Source organism: Camellia sinensis, chromosome 2 (genome assembly GCF_055761805.1).
Source record: "Camellia sinensis isolate YWXY chromosome 2, ASM5576180v1, whole genome shotgun sequence".
Taxonomy (NCBI): domain Eukaryota; kingdom Viridiplantae; phylum Streptophyta; class Magnoliopsida; order Ericales; family Theaceae; genus Camellia; species Camellia sinensis.
In genome coordinates, this window is record NC_138962.1 from 195,333,319 (window position 1) to 195,356,538 (window position 23,220).

Genomic DNA, 23,220 nt, shown 5'->3' on the forward strand with positions numbered 1-23,220 from the left:
TGAATTAAAAGTTGTTATGTTCAATGGATTTGTTTTCAGCTATTGACTTTTGTCACAAAATAAGAGAGAATAGAAAAACGCAGGGTACTCAGAAAGTTTAAATCTAATTAACACACTTTATTTTATAATAATAAAGAACTTTGCAGACGACATATTTTGAGTTCTGTGACATTATGGTAGAAGCAAATCCCAATATTATATATATATATATATATATATATAGCCTTGCACTTTGAATGCACTCTGAATAAAATGAGCGGTCAGTCCCCAAAGACTTCAATAGTTACCAAGTCTGGTTGACGTGCTTGGCTCCTAACTAGGGTTGTTGAATTATTTAGGCCTCAATATCATCAATCAAACTTCATCTATCCTTAATTTCTTGAAGACAGAAAGAAACTAAATATAGAAAAGAATACAAAATACACAAATGAATCAGATTGTACAAAATTTATTAAATCTTGTCCATCTGTGTATATTTTGTACTCGATTCTGTGATCGGTTTCTGTGTTTGTACCCGCCACTTTAATTGTTCAATTTTCTCCTTCTCCACCACCATGAACAGGAGTAGGAGGAACAGAACCAGGAGAGTTAGAACAGAGTGAAAGTCTTTCCAAGCGGCGAAAAGCAACTCCCAAGATTAAGGCGGTGGCGACGAGGATGAGGCGAAAAACTATGTCGTCATTGGTGCACATAGAGGAAGAGGAGTTAACCTCTTCAAGAAATGATCTAAGTTTATTTCTCAGTGCTTCAGCAATTTCAATAGCATTGGTCTTATGCTTATGCTTATGCTTATGTTTATCCCACACCCACAGGTTAGAGTTCTTCCTATATTCCTCATTATTTCTCTTCTTGGTGATTTCCTCTGGCAGCTCCCTTTGTTTAAAATAAATAAATAAAAAATGAGATAAGTATAATTACAGTATTTTTTTTTTTTTTTTGGTTCTCGTAGTTTTAATTTGAATAATTTAAACTAAACTCTACACTTTCAATTTTTTTGCAATGTTGTTTCACCGTCATGCGTTGTTGACATTTTCAACGGAAAAATATCACTTATAAAAAACTGAATAGTCTAAAGTGTAATTTATTTGGTTTGAATTCTACTTGAGTTTTTTGAGTGACAAAGGGATCACATTGCAACAAAATTAATAGTGTAAAAGTCAAATTATTCATATTGAAACTACATGAATTAAACTGATACTTTACTTAAACTATAGGAATTAATAATGTAATTTACTCATAAAAAATTAAGAAATTATAAATAAATAATGATAAAAAACCTGGATTGAACTCCAGCAGAAAATTTTGTACTTCTTTCATTCTCAGTACTTCACGCCATGCAGCTTCGTTACTTGCTATTGCACTGACCACATTGTACAAAAAAATATATATATATATATATATATATATATATAAAAATTAGTGATAAATTTTATATAAAAAATAAAATAAAATTTTGAATTTTTTAATAAATATGTAATTATTTTTTGAAAATTTCTTTGGGGCGTAATTTGCCACTTAAAAGAAGGCTAAATTACATTTTGTACTTTTACATTTTTATTTTCAATTGTAAGTCAACTTCCCATATTTTAAGTCAAGTTGCAATCTCTAGGTGTGAGCATGGTTAGGTTTTGAAGTAAACTAAGACCAAACTATTAATGATTTTATGAAATTTGAAATCAAATTGAACCATGAAAACCTTAGACACGAACCAAACTAAACCATGAAAACGCGATTCAGTACGGTTCGAAATCATGATTGTTATAAACCTTGTTATCATTCACAATATGATCATAACATGCTCAAATATTAAATAATATGCGATTATTTTACAAAAGATAAATTAAACCATTAGTTTCTGTAACTTAAGTAAAGTGTCATTTTAATTTCTGTAGTTTCAATTTAAATAATTTAACCCTTACATTTTTAATTTTGTGACAATATGGTCTTTTTGTCAATTACCGTTCAAAATGTTAACCACATATGATAGGTAAATCATATTACAACAAAATTCAAAATATAAAGTTCAAATTAAAATTACGGAAGCAAACAAATGGAATGTTATTGAAAAGTGGGAAGTGAACCTTTAACCGAGTGAAAAACATAATAAAATTTAGGAACCCAAATAAAAATAGAATTGGACACAAAAAATAAAGGGTAAATTGCATTAATAGTCTTTATATTTTGTTCATTGTATCATTTTGGTATTTATAATTTTAATTGGTTCGATTTTGACTTTAAATTTATGATTTTATCTCAATTTAATCTAATTAATTACAATTATAAGTAGTTTTTAATGAAAATGTGCATATAACAGCATGTGTTATACTTTTATAGGAAAATTTTTGAACTTATTCAACTGAATGAGTTAATGCCAATCAATTCAGTGATCATTTTTCTTCGAAAACTCTAATTGACATTATCAATTGAACAAAATTGACACAAAATTTAAAATTAAATATTAAAATTTGAACTAATAAAAATTATAGGGATCAAAATAAAATAAGGGGCAAAATACAGGCACTATTGGCGTAATTTGCTCAAAAAATAACTGGGTGTTATTAAGGCTGTGTTTGGTGAATGGATTTGGAGAGGGATTTGAACAAGGGAAAAGGAAAATGTATGTAAAATGTAATTATATTTCATTCACATTTCACGTACCTTTTCTCTTTTCCTTTTCAAATTTATGAACTAAACGCAACCTAACAAATTTTGTCAAATCTTATCTATTTATATGAATTATGTCTGAATTTTGTATTTAATTTCTGTATACGTAGCATTTTCGTAAATTAAAAAAAAAAAAAAGAGTTAAATAAAGATAGAAAGGGACCTTAAAGGCTTCGTTAGGGGACCTTCTTGGCCGATGAAAGGTTTCTTCATTGACACTTGTTTGCCTACAAAAGTCTCGTTTGCCAACAGACTATATTAGTAATTTTTTAACTTTTTGACTCAAATATAAAGTAAAAAAATTAATATGTTTAGAATGATTTTTTGATTTTTTACGAAAAGATGTGCAAAAAGTAAAGAGAAAATAGAATTTTTGACTTTTTGGTATAGGTTGTTGACTTTTTGATTTTTTTAGTGACTTTTTGACTTTTAGCTAAAATCACCACTTGCCAAACGAGGCGTAAATTGACAAATTTGTCCCTAACTTTAGACATTTACAATTTTTCAAAATTAGTCTAAAGGGACAAAATTGTCATTTATTACCTGTGGTGGTAGGCTGTCAACGTGATAGTGGCTTAGGCTACTCTCTTTTCCTTGTTTTTATTTTTATTTTTTAAATGTAGGTCAGTGACTTAGGTTACTATTTGACTTCTTTATCCTGAGTTTAGTTGGGAGATTTGGAAAGGGGAATAAAAAAGGTAAATAAAATGAGAATAAAATATATTTGCATTTTTCTTAATTTCACACACATTTTTCCTTTTCATTTTTAAATCCCTTCCTAGATCTTCCAACCAAACATAACATTAATATTTAAGACTATTTTAACCCAAACCTAGGTTCCCATATATGTGTGTGTAACATTTCTTGACAAATTATATTTTTAGAGATTTGGGGAGAGATTTGGAAAGGGAAATAGAAAATGTGTGTGAAATTAGGTAAAATATAGGTATGATTTATTCACATTTCACCGATATTTTTTATTTTCCTTTCCAAATCCCTACTCAAATCCCCTAACTAAACACATTATTAAAGAACCACTATCGTTATGGTTGAGAAAGTGAGTGGTACAATTTGTAAAAACCCTTGTTAGAAAACACATAAACAAACGCCACCAAAAATATTCCAAACGGCACGCAAAGTAGCATAAAAATACAACGCGACAGAGATAATTGAATCCTCTTAGATACACTTTTTTATAATTATAATATTTCATAATAAATTATATTTTTTTATCAAAATAATTTGTAACATATTTATAAAAAAATTATTCATAACATTTGCACTATATTATTCATAACATAATATTTTAGTGATACATGCCATAGATCCAAGTAACTTTTATTACAAAATGATATAACATACCATAAAATTTGTGTTTTTGTCACAAAAAATTGTAACTTTTTAATAGTGTGTCACTTTTTAAGGGCGTATACGTCACTTTTTCATAACTTTTTCATGGTGTGTCACTTTTTAAGGGCGTATACGTCACAAATTTATTTATTATCCTTTGAATTTTAAATTTGTCACTAATGAAAGGCCTTGGTCAAAATGAAACTACTTATACATTTATTTTTTGTGACTTATAAGTTATTAAACGAAAAGAAACTTTATTTTTTTCTGGTTTTAACTTTAAATTAATTAATTAATTAATTTATTTTTGGCACAAATCTAAAACTCAAGTTCTACACCCATTTTTTTAATACATTGGATATTGAGGGGTATCTAATACACATCCTCTTGATCTGGTCATCGGCTAGTTGTGACTGACCAAAAAAAAAAAAATTTGGAGATGGAAGATATTTGTCCTTTCAACAATATTTATATGTAGAATATAATGTTAATATCATGAGATATTATTATATTGAATAATTGAAAGAAGAGTCCTAAACGAGGTTAAATAGGTAATCACTCATTCAGTTAAGTCGAACATAAAATTAGTTTCACCTCACTTATTTTGTCAAAACTAGTTTGCTTGATGAAATATAATGGAGTAAAATAATTATTCATTAATCTTTATGAATAATTATTGGTGTGTTTGGTTTCAATTTTTTAGAAATTGAGTTTTTTGTTTTTCGTACTTTTTTTTTTATTTTTAGTGAATATTTTTAAAATTTTAAGTATTTTTTATTTTTTATTTTTTTAGATGCACCATACTTAGATGTATCTAAAAAGTAAAATATTTGTGAAAAAATATTTAAAAAATTAACAAATACATAAAAATACAAAAAAATATACTGAATTTTCATATATATATATATATATATATATATTATATTTTTGGTATTTAGTGAAATTTTTAAAGATTTTTTTCTTAAAAATTATACTTTTTAAGTGTATTTATGTTAGGTGTGTCTAAAAATTAAAAAAACTGCTTAAAATATTAAAAAAATTAAGTGAAAACAAAAATATATAAAAAATAAAAAATAAAATTTTTTGAAAAGTGAATTTTAGAAACCAAAACCAAGCAGAGTGTATGTTTTTACAATTGCAAATTGTTTCATTTGTAATACACTTTTTTTTATCATTTTATTAGTGAATCAAACGAAAAAAATGAATATTACGTAAAAACGATCATTTCTAGTAAACCAAATAAAATTTGTGAAATAATATCACCATTGCATACAATCTTGCTCCCCCATATGGTATTGGAGGGCAACGAACAGAAAATCTACTAACTCAAAATATTGAACTAGAATCTTACCCAAACAGCTAACGTGTGACATGAATTCTACTTTTATATTGTGGCACTGTACTTGGAATAAATCTCAATCACACGATTGATTTTGTAAAATAATTTTTTTAAATGTTTAATATTATTGGGGCAGTTAATTAACCAAGTCCCACTCATGAGCTTTTTAGATAGTTTCTTCATTTTTTCCTATTTTCTTCGTTGTCACCCCTCCACATAACTAAAACCTGTCTTTCCTCAAAAGACTTTCGACATATGCGCATAAAAAAATGCTGGACATCCAAAATGGTGCAACTCATTGAACTCAATGAACCTATTGACATCATATTCCATTGTGAAAGTGATTAACCAAAAGCCTCTCAACCCTCCCATGTCCCACCCATGGAAAAGTTTCCTCACCATTTATATTTTAATCTCTATGCCCTCCCTGAACTCTTTTATACTCTTCTTCATCATCCATGCAAAAAATTTTCCATTCTCTATATGGTCAATGGAATCCCAAAAGTAAATTTACATTGTCTCTAGCTGTTAGTGCCACCAAACTCTATAAAAAAAAAAAAAAAAAAAAAAAAACACGAACACCTCATTCATTGAAAATCATAAACTTGGTAAAAATACTAATACCCTCTCTCCTTTCCCTCCTTTCTTAATCTAATACTCTATACATTTGATTTTTCATATTTCTCATTGTGTTCTAACTCATTCTTATCCATCTCTTTCAGATCATAATCAGCCAAACAGGGCCTTAATCCCAAGACATGAACAACAACAACAACATCAATGTCTTATTTATCAGCTGGAGGACCTTCTACCTCTCCCACCACCACCTCCGGCCCCCGCCCACTTCCCGCCATGTTGTCCTCGCCTTCCTCGCTCCGGTGCTCCTCGACTTCATCGAACTGAAATTTCAAGGAAAAAATATTTCTTCGTTCGAAACGCACCAAAAGGCCATCTAGGTTGCCATTGCTAGTCTGATCTTGTATTGCTTCACCTACGAAGCTGAACTCCGATTACCGGCCTATTCCTGCGTAATTCGCCGTGGAATGGTGGTGCTTGGTTCGGTTTCTTCGATGTCTCTGACTTCCATTCTTTTCCCAGGTAATGGCAGACATGTGTTCTATTTGCTGTATGCTCTGGTTTTGGCAAGCGAGTCGGCAGTGATTCGCCACCGATTCCAAATGGCATGGAGCTGGGTTTATCAAAGAATCATCGGTTATCTTCTGCGAGAATGGCGGCGACAAATGGGTCGTGCCGGGAACAGGAGAGATCTGCTTCCACGGTATGTGTAAGAAATGAAAGCTATGGTGGATTAAGTGTTGTTTGTGTTGTTTGTGAGTCTATGTAAGTGTCTCTGTTTTGTTACTCCCCTGTTTTGTCCTTTGATTTTTCCCTATTTAGCATAGATTGTTGGTTTATGTTGTTGTTCTATGTTGTATTGGAAAAGAGTTTAAATTGTTACTATATTTATAGATCATCTATTTGAATTGCATGTTAGGATCAAACACACCCAGAGAATTATCTCACACACACAGAGAACACAATATTTACGTGGTTCGGCCCAATGCCTACATCCACGGATAGAAATGAGAATTATCACTAAAATGGAGCAAAAATACAAATACAGAGGAGGAGATAAAGCTCACTCAACTCACAGCTCTCACACTCAATTTCTGATGATTTCAACTCTCCCCTCAACCTCTATTTATACACCAAAGAGGGAGAGCCTCATTGGTCACCACCTACCCTCTTCCACTCTCTAGTGGGGTTGGTAGAGTGGGAGAGCCACTTCCATTGGGTGGAGAAAGTGGGTTCTCCAATGGGAGCTCACATGGGATGATCCAACAAATCACCCCCTCAACTCATGTGAGGTGATCCAGTCCACACACTGCTGCTAATCTTGTCACGCCCAAAAGACCAACAGAATCTTCATCTCCTCACTGAGACATTGCATCCCCTGAAAGCTAGAGATAATACACCAGAGATACAAGAGGAGGAGGGAATCCTACATCCTCAACTCAACTCTCACCACTCTCTGATTTGGAGAGAGCCTCTGCTCCTATCTCCCACAAATCTCTTCCACGCTTCCTGTCTGGGATATCTTCACTTGCTATGCTTGAACTTGCGCAACCAAGATATCTTGACACCCCCTGATTGGATGTCCTGCACCCCCTGCTCGGGATACCCTTGCATTACCGTGCAACTCCTTGCATGATGAACACGGGAGCAACTAGAAAACTTCAGAGTGTGACACATCAATATCCTCAATTTTCCTTGCTCGGAGCTTATTTCTGAACAACCAGCCTTTGCTTTCTGCACTTTAGAACAACTTCCCAGCGATCTCATACGCCCGTTGTCTGTGCTGCAATCCCTGATGTTCGGTTCAGTCTCACTTGTACGTCCGTACTGATGTTTGACAGTTAGCCCTTCTGCCAAGACAACTTCCATCGGTCTGTACAAGTTATCACTATGCAACTCCGTGCATAGTGCTCGCACCCCCTTATTGGAGTGCATTGCAACGCTCACTTTGCGACTCGAGATTGCATCCCTCCTTTCCATGCATCTTTTGAGAGGTTGCAAAATGTCTCTAACACGGAAGCAAAAGAAACTCTCTTCTTCACTGGCATAGTCTCTACAGACTTGGTTTCTTTGCTCTGAACTTTCTTCAAGATAGGCTTCACTGGCTCAGATCTGTGCACCTTTGAACTGCCTCCTTGCGTTCCCGTGCACCGTTTTCGCCATTCCTGATGAAAGCCTTGCTCAATCATACGCTTTGGTTGCGTATGTTCTCTCTTTGTACCCTTCGACTGGCATTTGTCAACACTCATCTTTGTCAAAACTTCTCCTTCCAGTCTGTACAGTTTGTTGCACAATTTGCCTTGCAACATTTCTCTATCACCTCTGCGTACATGAAGAACCCCGCCACTAGATGAGAAACAATTTCCTTTTAGATCTAGCATACTCAGGGAGATTAGATTCCTCCGTACTCCTGGCACATGTCGGACCTCAGATAAAATTACTTTTCTTCCATCCTTAGTAAGGAATCGCACTGTCCCTATGCCGACAACTCTGTTCACTGTGTTGTTGGCCATCCGGATAATGCTACCGCTGACTCTTCGGTAAGTGGAGAAAAGCTTCCTATCCGCACATATGTGGAACGTACACCCTGAATCCAAAATCCAGCCGGGTGTTTTCAACTCTGACGAGACTGTAAGCATCACCTCTTCATCGTCAGAGGAATGCACTGCAACTGCTGTAGTTGAGGGACCTCCGTGTCCCTTAGCCTTCTCTTTGGCTTGTCTGTCCGCCTTCTTCTCTGGGCAATCTCTTATTACGTGATCCTCTTGATCACAGTAAAAACACCTCCTCGTGTTGTCCTGTCTGGACTGTGAACGCCCTCTGCTTTTACTTCTTCCTCTACCTCTGCCCCTTTCTCTATCTCTGCCTCTACTTTCTGTGACAAGGGCATGAGACTGCTCTCCGTCCATCTCTTTCTTCCTTGCCTCCTCGTTGAATAAGGCGTCTGTGACCATCCCCATGGTCAGCTTCCCTTCGGGTGCAGAATTACTGAGAGAAACCACCAACGTCTCCCAGCTGTCTGGTAAGGAACTGAGTAATAATAATGCTTGCATCTCATCCTCCAACTCCATTTTGATAGATGCAAGCTGGTTCACAAGGCTGTGGAATTCACTGGTGTGTTCAGCAACAGACACACCATTCTTCAGCTTCAGGTTTATAAGCCTTCTCATTATCAAGGCTTTGTTCCGTGCGGTCTTGGACTGGTACATGCCCTCCAATTTCATCCATAGGGCATAGGCATCTGTCTCTTGGGCAACATGGTGGAACACACTGTGGTCAATCCACTGTCTGATTTGACCGACAGTCTTCCGGTTATTTTTTTATCCAGTCCACATCCTTGTCTCCATTTGGTTTGACCCCCTTTAGCGCTATAGGATCAAACAAATCTCTACAATACAGGATGTCCTCCATCCGCGGCTTCCATATCGCATAATTAGAAGCGTTCAACCGAATCATCGGCCCTGAAACTGATGTGGATTCCCCCATCATCCAGAAAATAATCTCTGTTTGAAAAACAGGCTTTGCTGTGAAGTCCGGACTACTCAAATTAGCCTGAAAAGCACTTTGGATTGCCAAAATAAAAACTGTAAATTTTTGAAAGTTTATTTGCAAAATCTGACCGTACGGATGTGTCCGAAATATTCCAAATAGTTTGAAAACACTATTGGCTCACCCAAATCGGACCTCAAATGGCTTAGATCAAGCCAAAACAATTTTAACGGTTCAGATCAGCAGAATCTGGTGCGCCTGAGAAGCACCAGATTATTTCTCCGGATCGGCTGGCGTCGGGCTGACGTCAGCGGCTCAGTCAGCGGCTCGGTCAGCGGCTGAAGACTCGGCTCGGCTGAAGACTCGGCTGGCGCGCGCGTGTTGATGGCGCGTGTATGGCACGCGCTTCTCCCTCAGTCGTCTTCCTCCTTGAACCGCGCGTGGTGCGCGTGTCTGCGAGTGGTATCACGCGCCGGGTGCCTGAACGGCGCGTGTGGGGCGCGTGATGAGAGTGGGATTAACGCGCCAAATTCCAGGGGCGCGTGGAAGCGCGTGCGGCCTCCGTTTGGTGTCTGTTTTATGTTTCTGGACTCCTCTCGTCGAGTCCTTGCTCCTGGTATGCTCAAAATCGGATTTCGAGCAATACGATTTCTGGGCAGTTTCGAAACAATACTCTGTTTTTCCGAAAAACGTACAACTTGGCTCTGATACCACTTTGTTAGGATCAAACACACCCAGAGAATTATCTCACACACACAGAGAACACAATATTTACGTGGTTCGGCCCAATGCCTACATCCACGGATAGAAATGAGAATTATCACTAAAATGGAGCAAAAATACAAATACAGAGGAGGAGATAAAGCTCACTCAACTCACAGCTCTCACACTCAATTTCTGATGATTTCAACTCTCCCCTCAACCTCTATTTATACACCAAAGAGGGAGAGCCTCATTGGTCACCACCTACCCTCTTCCACTCTCTAGTGGGGTTGGTAGAGTGGGAGAGCCACTTCCATTGGGTGGAGAAAGTGGGTTCTCCAATGGGAGCTCACATGGGATGATCCAACATTGCATATGGTTTTTTTTGTAAAGGTTTTGATGTCAAGTGAAGGTGCTGTTGAATTGTCTGAGGTACTTTATCTGTGTATTAATAGATCATCTATTTGAATTGAATGTTTATTTATTTATTTTTATTTTTTTTATTATAAAGGCTTTGATGTCAAGTGAAGATGGTGTTGAATTGTCTGAGTTACTATCTGTGTCTTACTATCTGTGTCTGTAATGCTAATTGGGATCGGCATAATAAGGTTTCTACAAACCCATTTTCTTGTAAAACTTCCTAAAATAAATTAAATAAACACACAGATCCTCGTCATTTTTTCAAAGTTTCTACATGTGTAAACATCCTAAAAAGTTATGAAGTAATGTCCTAAATGTCAATATCAGATACTGCTTAGAGAACAAATGTGTAGATCAGCCCTTTGGTCCCTTTGAACCAGATTGAAATAGTGAATATGAATTTGAATGGTGTAATTATGGATTTCTAGAGGGAGATTTGGATTTGAGCTTTTTGAGAAGTATTGAATGCTTGATTAAGATTTAGCATCTGCCTGGATCAGGATGGGTTGTGCTATGAAAATGATGTCCAAGCCTTTTTGTAGATTGAGCCCAGCAAGTTCTTTTTGACAGATCAGGCCAAGCCGTATGCCAAAATCTTAGGTCCAAGTCCTTTCCAACAAGCTTGGCCTAGACGGGCTAACGGGCCTGGTTGGACTGTGAAAATGGTGTCCACGTTTACTTGTGAACTAAGTCGAACGAGCTTTTACCCCTGACGGCTAGCCTAGTTGGTCAATGAATTTTCCTTAATATGCCTAACTCAAGTTCACTTTTATTGGCCTCTCCCGTTTGCTCTCCTAGGGAGGGCCTAAAAGTTCCCAAGTGAGACATGGTTCCCACTTACCAAAAAAAAAGAAGCCCAAGGAGCTTTTTCTGACGAGTTAAACTTTGCAAACTAAAACCTTAAGCTCAGGCTCTCTTATCAACTGGGTTAGGCCTTGATAGGCCAATGGGTTAGACATGTATGCTTGTCTTGATGAGTCGAGATTCAAGCCTATTTTTTTGTATCAATGTTGATGATTTAGAATGAGATGAACTATGTATCAATAATTTAGCCATTCAAATTGATAATTCAAAAGATTAAAGTAGTATAAAAATGATAGTTTGAAGGGATAAAATAATTTTTTCTATAGAAGGTATCATAGTGTTTCAAGTCATTTAGCAACCTAAGAAACTCTTCAAATCTTATTGGATAATCTGATGATAATGATTCTGATGGTGACACTCATCCGTCGATTAGAACAAGCTTTGAATGACATTCACAAGTTTGATTGATGACTTTTCCCTATTAAAAATATGGCAATTTGGGACACGGAATGACACTCATGTTCTTGTATTGTGCCCACTATTAATCATATGTTTCGGATCATTTAAACACAACTCCTATTATTAAACGGGCACAAGACACAGAATAGTTATTCGTGACCCGGCGTCTATGATTGTAAAATAGCAACTGCAAACAGTAGAAATGGATTCTTCATTCCTGCCTTTCAAACACATGAAACCAACATGCCTTTCTAACATCCCATCTTCACCATCTTTCCCATAAATCCAAACTGCTGTCCTGCAATCTTCATCTAGAGCATATAAACAATTATTTACATTACCATTGTACCCAGATAATAGAGACCCACATTGCCTCAGGGTGTCCAACAAAGATGACTGTTCCCAAGTCTATATTTACACCACACCAGATAGATATAAAAACACTGAAATCTATTACTCGAACATCTGAAGCAGTTACTAATTTTGAAATATCAGTTACATCAGCCATGGATACGTATCTGCAACCAGTAAATTAAGTAAAATATCAGAAAATAACTCTAAATTAATCTTCTATTCAATCAAAAACCAAACATGGTGATACAACTATGATAACTAAAGGCAAGCCAAACAAACAAAAAAGTTCATTATTAAAGTTGCAGATTTCCTCCACTTTCAAATGACATAAATCTGTGTATATATGAAATGCCAGATCCAAAATCATAAAAAAAACATTAATTCATAAAAAAAACATTAATATTATTTGCTAGACAAATTTTATACAGAGCTCTCTAGGTGCAATATTTTGCAAGTTAAAATTTAAAAATACTATGTCTCTTCCTTTTTAATAATTTTTTTTTTAAAATTTAGTTAAATTATTTTTATTTCATAAGTTGTTAATAAAAAAGTTGATAATTAGAAAACAAAAGTCAAAAACACCTATCTCTTAGTTTCCAAATATGGCCTATTTAAAGCAACATTTTTGAAGTTGAAATATAATAACCAGAAGTATAAGCTAAAGCCATTCGCCCCTAACTTCCCGATAATAATTATTTTGAAATTTATTTAAGCTATTTATAGCTTAGGCTCACATAGACTTTCAAAAAATGAGGGTTTTTTTTTTTTATTTTTTTACTATTATTTATAGGCAACCCTATAAGTTGCACCAAATAGAGTTATAATTAATTTTTTCTTAATTTATTTAAGTTATTTTTACTTACAAACTCTAAATATATATATATATATATATATATATATATATATATATATATATAAAGAAAAATGCTTGGGAGCACTAATTAGTGCTCCCACTAATTAGGTGGCAGTGGGTCCCGTCATTAATGATGTGATGTTTTGGTCTTGGAATTGTATTTTTTTTTTTTTTTACTTTTTTAATGCATTAGTGCTATTAGTGGTGATGTTTTTAGTGGGATGAATCATTGTTGTATATATAAATTATAAGCAGTTTAAATAAATTATAAAAAAAAAACTCCATAGTAAACACTGTCATACAAACTTCTAAAAAAGAAAAAAAACCTTAATAATTTCAAGGGCAAATTATGCAAATGGTTTCTGTAATTTACCCATTTTATCATTTTGGTTCCTGTAGTTTACAGGAAAGTCAAAACAATAGGGACCAAATCGACACATCCTGTAAACTACATGAATCAAATTAACACATCTTTTGATTTTCTGTCCATCAAACTTAACTGCCATTATTTATTGGACTAATACGACACAATCCGTGAAATTCAGAGGCAAAATTGATTTATTGGACGAATCATTGTTGAAATAACAGGGACCAAAATGATAAAACAGATAAACTACAGGGACTACCACTATAATTTGTTATGATTTCAAATAAGTCGTACCAAACAAGGGGATAATAACCACTGACTCTTCAATTAAACTAGGCATGGACTCTTGGATTTCGAGATTGGAGGGAGCTTGGACAAGAACATCAGAAGCCGATTGATAGCATGAGTGTGCTGCCAATGATGGCGACGGTGACGGCAATGACATTGGCAATCCTATGGCGAGGTGACATAGCCTCCGTTTGGGAAGTGGGTTGATTTTTTGACTTTTTAACTTTTTTAGCTATTTTAACCTGAGCTAAAGAGTTTGGTTTGAGAAGAGCTTTTTGACTTTTTGGTTTTTTTGACTTTTTTTGTGAGAGAAGAATGTAATGATTATGGGTTGGATGTGATATTTTGTTTTTTGTGGCTAAAATAGCCTATTTTGTCTTTTGTGGCTAAAATAGCCAAAAAAGCCCCGTTTAGCTCTTGCCAAACGGAGCCATAGCAGTATGCCCCTGTGTTGCTCGCCATTTTCTTCACTATAATCTAATCAACAGTCATCGAATACTGAGTTATAAAAAAAAAAAATATCACAACAGAAATAACCCAAAAAAAGAAAGAAGAACAAGCACGAGAGAGAGAGAGAGCCACCTCAATTGTGTATCTAGTTGATGCAAGATATGATAAGGTATAAGGCATTTATATAGCAACAACAGTAATGCCAGATGCAGAGAAAAAACACACAATAAGATACAAATGTGTCGCAAAAGGAAAAAACATGTCCCATTTTGCGTGTTTTGAGGATGGGAGATATGATGATTTGTTTCTTCTGTCTTATTTAATTATTTAGTGTGTAAGCCTACGTTTGGGAAGAAAATTTTGGGGCTTTTTTGGCTATTTTAGCCACAAAAGACAAAATAGGCTATTTTAGCCACAAAAAACAAATATCACATCCAACCCATAATCATTACACTCTTCTCTCACAAAAAAAGTCAAAAAAGCCAAAAAGCCAAAAAGCCCTTCCCAAACCAAGCTTTTAGCACAGGCTAAAATAGCCAAAAAAGCCAAAAAGCCAAAAAGCCAACCCACTTCCCAAACGTAGGCTAAGTTGGTTGTTAGCACTGCATAGACAAGTGATGAGACTTATTATACTAATTTTGTATTGATAAGTAAAATGATGAGGATAATATAGTAAAAACGTGTGATAAATGTAATATTATTGATCTGGTAGGATAATTGGTGATTAACATAACAATAATGTTACAACAATCACATTAATATATCACACATTTGATTTATCATGTGACGTGTCACTATTGTACTAGAAACAAATATAAGTGGTGAGACTTATTTGTTACCCAAAAAGCAACTTAAGAGGGGGTGAATTAGGTTTTTACAAATTAAAATTAATAATACCCTAATAAAATTAATTACTAGTACAACAAATTATTAACCAGCACAATGATGAACTTAGCAGTAAATGATCAAACAAAATAATAATGAAGTATAACTAACATACATGGTAAATCAAATGATTAACACATAAATATTAGATAGCTATAGCAGTAGTAGGAAAGTAAAGAGATTAGGGAAGAGGAGACAAACAGATTTATAGTGGTTCGGCTTCAACAAGCCTACATCCACTCCTTAAGTTTCACTTGAGATTTTTCACTATTTTCTAGCTTCACAGGGGTGCTAGCAACCTCTTTACAAATGGAGCAATTTTTCGCGGATTTTACATAGACTTCACAAGCCCAAACCCTTGCAAATCTTAGGTGATTCACAATCACTCTCAAGATTTCAAGAACACAGTATTTGTAACACTTTTACAAAATAAAATGGTATTTTTACTTTCAAAGAAAGCTTACAATAAATATCTCTAAAAAATAGATATATAAAATGAAACTTTGATTTTTCTGTAAATCTCACACATGAAAGATGAGCTTAATGCTATAAGGCTTAGTGTATAATTTCTGAGAGAGGATGTAAACAAAAATTGAAGAACACTTCTCAGAGAATTTTTCAGAGAATAGATGTGAGTGATTATAGATTAAAGAATATTTTCTGGCTTTTTGTAACTTGTTTACATTAGAGACTTTGGTATATATAATGAAACTTATAGCCGTTGTATCCATTTAAATTTATAGCTATTGTATTCATTTGAATTTATAGCCGTTTATAGCTATTGTACTCCATCATTACTAATTTGAATATCTTCCGCTTGAACCTTTTGAACTGCTAATGTGCTGGGCTGTTTGAACCTCTGTTTTTGGGCTATTTGAACTCCTGATTTAATCAAATATTAAATACATTCTAACAACATTTAGAATAAAGGTTTAGGTGAGAATTAGTGGGACAAAATACATTTTGATTCTATTTTTCTCTTTCAAAATAAATGTTGATTCTATTTTTCTCTTTCAAATAAATTATCAAAATAAATTTGATTAAATTTTGATTTTATTTTTCTCTTCCAAATAAATTAAAAACATAATTAAATAAATCATCAAAATAAATAAGTCTAACATTATTGTTAGACATATTATATTTTGATAATTTTTTCCCATTTTGTTTTGGTTTATTTGGAAGAGCAAAATAGGTTGAATTCCTATAATTTATTCCATCATATTTTCATCTATGTTTATATCCTAACCATGCCCTTTTTAAGTACAAAATGAGACTTAAACACGTACCAAACCAGTGCTCCAAAGTAGCAGAGCTCACCCGACCAACATAGAGCTCACCTGGCCACAATTCAATTTCACTCGACAAAAAAAGGTGCCAGCCGGCTACAAAAGGTGCCGACAGCTGGATGACCGGGTGGTCAACTGGCCAAGGCAAAACTTGGCAAATTTCTTTTGCAGGCTTGGGCAAGCTTGGGACATATGGGAGGGCATTCAAGGGGACGTCCGAACGGATGACCCGGCAAGGCATTTTGGCCCAGTTTGATTCCAGAACAGTTCTATTTCACTCCGACTGTCAGACTAGCAATATACTCGACGACCGTGGACGACAACCTTGATGACCGAGGCTTATAGGACATCCGGGCGGACGACCCACATACAAAGAACTTTACTTGGGACATCCGGGTGGATGTCCACTATGCAGAGAATTCATTTATCAGCAACAAATGCTGAGAGCAGAAAAGAATGATTTTTCATCAGATGACCCATCATTCAACGGGCAAAAATCACATGGGAAACTGAGATTCTCTGAGCAATGAATTAATTATCATCCTCAGCCATCACCATCCGATCTCTTCAACAGGAAGAAGAGAATGGGCACTTTCAGAACAAACAGAACACTGAACTCTGTTATATACAGAGCATCTGTACAAGCAGTAGACAACCAAAACACAAAACAACAGACAACGTACTATACAACATTTCCAATCTTTATTCACTTTCATCTTTCTATGAGAAGTGCTATTCATTTGGTTTACATCTTTCCCTCAGAAATTACACTGTGAGAAGTGCTATTCATTAAGCTTATTTTCCTGTCAGAGGATTTACAAAAAAAACTTTGAGCTTCACCATCGTATTGAAAGAATATCCATTAAGTGGCCCATATGCCACATGTTTTATTTATTTATTTATTTGTATTATATATATTTAATTAGTTTAATTGTTAATGGGTAACTAACGTCTATTCATTATCCCATATGTGGTTTCATGGGACCTTACAACTTCCCTGATGGTGGGAAGTTATAAGGAGTTACACTTGGATATGGGTCCAAGCCTATCTATATATATGCCTGTGATAGCCGTCAAACACAACGTTGTTTTGTGAATATAACAGGCTTGAAACTCTGTTCCTTCCACTTTTCCCATATGGTTCTGTAAAAGTATTCAGTGAGTGGGTTTTGTTTATACATTCAACATTTGATCATTTAAGGATAAAGATTCAAAGGCTTGAACATCATGGCAGGAAGTATTCTTCTTTCTGAATTAAAATAATTTTAATTCTCACAATTGGTATCAGAGCCTCCTCCTGTTTTTGTTGTTTAGCCTTACTGTATTTATGGAGGCCATTACATTACATTACATTATATATATATATATATATATATATATATATATTATTTTCCTGAACCTCAATTCTGTTTTGGTATAGATATTTGCAATTTCATGTATTTGTTCAGTTGATTTTAATATATTATTGTTTTCCACGCATCCTAATGCTTTCGCATATACATCCAGTATGTCATACCACCATGACTCTTAGACCATTGTTTTGTTTTTTCCTTGTGAAGAGAATCTATAACCTATAGACCATTATAACAAGTCATATATATATATATATAGGTTTGATATTCTACTACTTAATGGTGGATCTCAGATTTTTTCAGTAGCCATTATTATTCAAAATTTGTAGTTTCACTTGTATATTTTGTTTAATTTAAGGATTACCCTTTGAAATCAATATAAACGTTTACTGTTTGGTTTATCTTGTTCAATAAATAAAAAAATAAAATAAAATTTTGAATCATGTTGGTTAATTTTCTCGTTATTAGAGATAAATTGTTGCATGATGTATATTAATTAGAGGTAATAATAGAATTCATCTTGTTCTACAGTAGTAGTGTTTATATTAATTTAGAAGTGTTTATATTCTAAATTTGCAATGTTTTGCAAACCTACTATATATCATTAAGTATGGGTTTTCATTAATTGCCACACATTGAAAACCATTTTGTATAAAATCTAGAAATTCTCATACTTTTATTTGGGTGTATTCAGATAATTTTAAATGGCATAAAAGACTTAAATATATTTCTAGATTTTTTTTTTATATATAAAGGACATGATATTAAGGATATTTTGTTTATTATAGTTGCATGTTTAAATAGTAAGTAAATTCATTTGAATTTCATATAGTGAACTGTTTTAACATATTCTTTAAAAGCCTTATAAATTTTCATAATAATTGGCATGCTCTCTAGTATAGTGTAATATCATACTACATGTATCAAGATTATTTATTCCCTGAAAATTTATATGAAATAAGACCATGTATATACTATGGGTTGGGTTTATGGAATTTATTTTGGTCCAACTTTTAAGCAAAATCTAGTATAAGGTTGAATTACATGTGTTTGGTCTTGAGATTTTTCATGTGATATTATTCTGATTGTATGTATTATACACTATGTGCATTAAAAGATTATGTATTTGTTGTGACTATAAGGATTTACTCACATTAATCAATTATACCATATTTAAAAATTTTATTCTATTTTAAGAGTAGTCACAGCATCTTAAGACATAAAGATGTGATCCTCAGTATTTTGATCATATAAAGTTAAAAATTAATTTGGCATTTTTACATTGCAATTTTATTTTATAAATAATTTCTTGTTTCCACAGGAAAGTAATTATTTATGAAATTTCATTGGAATGAGATAATGGATTGGGTATTAAAGGGATTGAGCACTCTAAACCAACAGGTATGAGTTTTCTTTTCTTTGAATATTTCGAAACTCATTAGTGTTATTATAAAGTAATAGCAAATCTAATACAGTTTAGTGACCTCTACCCACAGGAAGGTTTAGATTTGTTACTGAATTTGACATTGGTTGATTTAGACTATAGCTATTGTTTCAACGCATTAATAATGTTCTTGGTAATTGCAGTGATTTCTACCTCTATACTATCTAATGAGTCTTCTCGTATTCCATTCTTGAACGGTGATAATTTTTCGGACTGGAAGGACAAAATCCTTCTAACATTAGGGTGCATGGACCTCGATCTGGCACTTCGTGTGGATGAACCTCCTGAACCCACGGACGAGAGTTTCGCTGCAGAAAAGAGTGCTTATGATAAGTGAGAGTAATCCAATAGCTTAAGCCTAATGCTCATAAAGTCACATATCAGCCAAAGCATTAGGGGCTCAATCCCACCATCTGATAAGGTCAAGAACTACATGAAGGCTGTTGAAGAGCAATTTGTTAGTTCTGACAAAGCATTGGCAAGCACCCTAATGAACAAACTATCATGAATGAAGCATAACAATTCTAGGAGTGTGTGTGAGCACATTATGGAAATGAGGGACATTGCTGCTCGTCTTAAGTCCTTAGAGATTGAGATTTCTAAGTCATTCCTTGTCTATTTCATACTCAATTCTCTTCCTGTAGAATATGGAGCATTCCAAATTTCTTATAACACACAGAAGGAAAAATGGTCTATCAATGAACTTTTGACCATGTGTGTTCAAGAGAATGAGAGATTGAAGCATGGAAAGTGCTCTCATTTAGTAACACATAAAATAGGGCAATGGAAAAAGGGCAAAGGTGATCAGAAATGGAAGAAGCTTGGTAAAGTGCCATTTAAAAATCATGTTAATAAGGATGCATGCTTCTTCTGCAAGAAAAAGAATCACATGAAGAAAGACTGCCCCAAGTATAAGAAATGGCTTGAGAAAAAAGGTAATCTCATATCTCTTGTGTGTTATGAATCTAATGTTGTTAATACTCATCAATATGATTGGTGAATTGATTCGGGTTCTACAATTCACATTGCTAATACCATGTAGGGCTTCCTCAGCCTAAGGAAACTGACGGAAGTGAACAAGGCATCTATTCGGGCAATGGGATGCGTTCGCACGTCGAAGCTGTTGGAACTTTCAGACTTGTTTTAAAAAATGACTTTGTTTTGGATCTTGAAAACGCATTTTACATTCCATCTTTTTCAAAAACTTAATTTCTATTTCTAGACTAGTACCGTTTGGATTTGAATTTCAGTTTGTTGGTGCAAATTTTAGTTTGTTTAAAGACTCTGTTTCTGTAGGATTTGGTACTTTAATTAATGGTTTGTACAAATTAAATCTGGATCTTGTTTTTGAACAAAATCTTTTAACCTTGCATGGTGATATTGGCATTAAGCGTAATATTGTTGATGAGTCCTCCTCCATTCTTTGGCATAGGAGATTGGGACATATCTCCATTGAGAGAATAAAGAGGTTGGTTAATGATGAAGTCCTTCTGACTCTTGATTTTACCAAATTTGGTATTTGTGTGGACTGCATAAAGAGAAAGCAGACCAACAAGACCAGTAAAGGTGCCAAAAGGAGTGAGGAAATTCTTGGAATCATACACACTGATATTTGTGGACCATTTACTCCACCTTGTTTGAATGGTCAGAGATATTTTATCTCATTTATTGATGACTTCACACGATACATGTATCTCTACCTCTTGTTTGATAAGGCCGAGGCACTTGATGCCTTTAAAGTTTATAAAGCAGAGGTAGAGAAACAAACAGAAAAGAAAATTAAAATTGTGAGGTCAGACAGGGGTGGAGAATATTATGGGAGGTACACAGAATTGGGATACTTACCAAGTCCATTTGCTAAGTTCCTTAAGGAAGAAAGCATTATTGCACAATATTCAATGCCTGGCACACCACAACAAAATGGTGTTGCTGAAAGAAGGAACCGAACACTTATGGACATGGCAAGGAGCATGCTTAGTTATTCTAATGTGTCTATAAATTTATGGAGTGAAGCTTTGAAAACCGCTGTGTATATCTTAAACAGGGTTCCATCTAAGGTTGTTCCCAAAACACCGTTTGAGTTATGGAAGGGATGGAAGCCAAGTTTAAGACGCTTACACGTTTGGGGTTGTCCAGTTGAAGTGAGGGTGTATAAACCACATTTAAAGAAATTGGACCCCAGAACAGTTAGTGGTTTTTTCATAGGCTATACGGAAAACTCCAAGGGTTACAGATTTTATTGTCTTTCAAATTCACTTAGAATTGTTGAAGCCAGAAATGCTAAGTTTATTGTGGAAGTTGACCCTAGTGGGAGTTACCCTCGAAAGATAGAGTGGAAGGAATCACGGGATCCAGATACAATACCCATGAATATAGGTGAATTGGTTGTCTTTCAAGATAATCAACCCGTTATTCTTGAAAATCAACAAATTCAAGAACTTTCACCACAAGAGGAACAAGTCAACACAGAGCCTGTAGCTCAAGTCCCAATTGAGACTACAAAATTAAGGAGATCTTCATGAGCTAGAAAGTCAGCAATTTCTGGTGATTATTTTGTATACTCAATGGAGTTTGATTTTGACATCGGACCTAAAGATGATCCTATTTCATTTTCCAATACCATGAATAGGGATGATTCTAAATTATGGCATGATGCCATGAAGGAAGAGTTGGAATCTATGGCTAAGAATCAAGTTTGGGAAATTGTCGAGTTGCCTAAAGGAATTAAAACGGTTGGCTGTAAACGGGTCTATAAGACCAAGAAAGACTCAAATGGCAATGTCGAACGATATAAAGCCAGATTCGTAGCTAAAGGTTTCACTCAAAGAGAAGGCATAGATTATCATATTACATTTTCTTCGGTTTCTAAGAAGGATTCATTTCGAATTATCATGGCATTAGTAGCTCATTTTGATTTAGAGCTACATCAAATGGATGTGAAAACGGTATTTTTAAATGGGGATCTTGAGGAAGAAGTATACATGAAGCAACCTGAAGGGTTTTGTTCTGATAAAGATAGTCACTTAGTTTGCAAGCTCAAGAAATCCATATATGGACTAAAACAAGCTTCCCGACAGTGGTGTTTAAAGTTCCACAATGTTATTACTTCATATGGTTTTACGGAGAATGTTGTGGACAACTGTATATACCTTAAGGTTAGTGGGAGCAAATACATTTTTCTAGTTCTATATGTGGATGACATTTTACTTGCATCTAATGATTTGGGATTGTTGCATAATACTAAACAATTTCTTTCCCAAAATTTTGAAATGAAGGATATAGGTGAAGCTTCTCATGTCATTGGCATAGAGATTCACAGAGATAGGTCCAAAAGGACATTAGGACTGTCTCATAAAGCCTACATTCAAAGAGTTTTGGAGAAATTCAAGATGGGTGATTGCATTCCTAATGCAGCGCCCATTTCAAAGGGTGGCAAATTCAGTTTAAATCAATGTCTGAAAAATGATTTGGAAAAGGAACAAATGATTAGCATTCCCTATGCGTCTGCCGTAGGCAGTTTAATGCATGCTCTAGTTTGTACATGACCTGACATTGCATTTGCAGTTGGGATGCTTGGAAGATACCAAAGTAATCCAGGAATGGAACATTGGAAGGCTGCAAAGAAAATCATGAGGTACTTAAAGGGAACCAAGGACTACATGCTTACTTACAAGCATGTTGACTATCTTGAGGTGGTTGGATATTTAGACTCGGATTTTGCGGGTTGTCAAGATTCCAGAAAATCCACTTTAGGATATGTCTATCTGCTAGCAGGCGGTGCTGTTTCATGGAAGAGCGCCAAAGAGACGATAATTGCATCGTCAACAATGGAAGCAGAGTTTATAGCATGCTTTGAAGCAACCTCACAGGCTATTTGGTTAAGGAATTTTATCATAGGTCTTCGAATTGTGGATTCAATTTCTAGGCCATTAAAGGTTTCCTGTGATAATTCGGCTGCGGTTTTTTTCTCTAACAACAACAAAAGTGGTAGCTAAAACAAGCATATTGACATAAAGTATCTTGCTGTTCAAGACCGTGTTAAGAAGCAAGAAGTCAGCATTGAGCATATTAGTACCGATATGATGGTTGCAGATCCCATGACCAAAGGTTTTTCTGTAAAGGTGTTTTCAAAACGCGT

At 34.6% G+C, this 23,220-nt stretch overlaps 1 long non-coding RNA gene across 1 annotated transcript; it reads right to left on the reverse strand.

Annotated features, from left to right (window-relative positions):
* Positions 1-12,084: 12,084 nt before the first annotated feature.
* LOC145819774 (uncharacterized) lies at positions 12,085-13,843 on the reverse strand. Its single transcript, XR_014360543.1, has 2 exons — positions 13,698-13,843; positions 12,085-12,321 (listed from the first exon to the last, which is right to left on the reverse strand). It is a non-coding gene; the product is annotated as an uncharacterized LOC145819774 (long non-coding RNA).
* Between the last annotated feature and the right edge of the window lie 9,377 nt (positions 13,844-23,220).